This window comes from Aptenodytes forsteri, unplaced genomic scaffold (genome assembly GCF_000699145.1).
Source record: "Aptenodytes forsteri isolate BGI_AS27 unplaced genomic scaffold, ASM69914v1 Scaffold887, whole genome shotgun sequence".
In the NCBI taxonomy this organism is placed as follows: domain Eukaryota; kingdom Metazoa; phylum Chordata; class Aves; order Sphenisciformes; family Spheniscidae; genus Aptenodytes; species Aptenodytes forsteri.
The window spans coordinates 67,425-67,685 of record NW_008795901.1 but is presented as its reverse complement, the minus strand read 5'-3'; positions in this window follow the sequence as shown (position 1 = coordinate 67,685).

Genomic DNA, 261 nt, shown 5'->3' with positions numbered 1-261 from the left:
CTTCCGGCCCTTCTTGTAGATGGGTGTCAAAAGCACCGGAAACCCCCTCCCGCGAGGCTCCAGGTAAGGTCACACGGGGATTTGGGGTCTTTTCTTAACCCCTCAGGGAGATTTTTATATTTAAGACTGCTCAGGGGAGTAAAGAAACCAAGGAAAAACCCTCCGCGCGAGGCACAGGGCAGCAAAACCCGAGCTGAACGGATCCCGCTACTGCGAGACACCAAGGGACGTGTCCACAGGCAGCAGAGAGGCTCCCTTTCT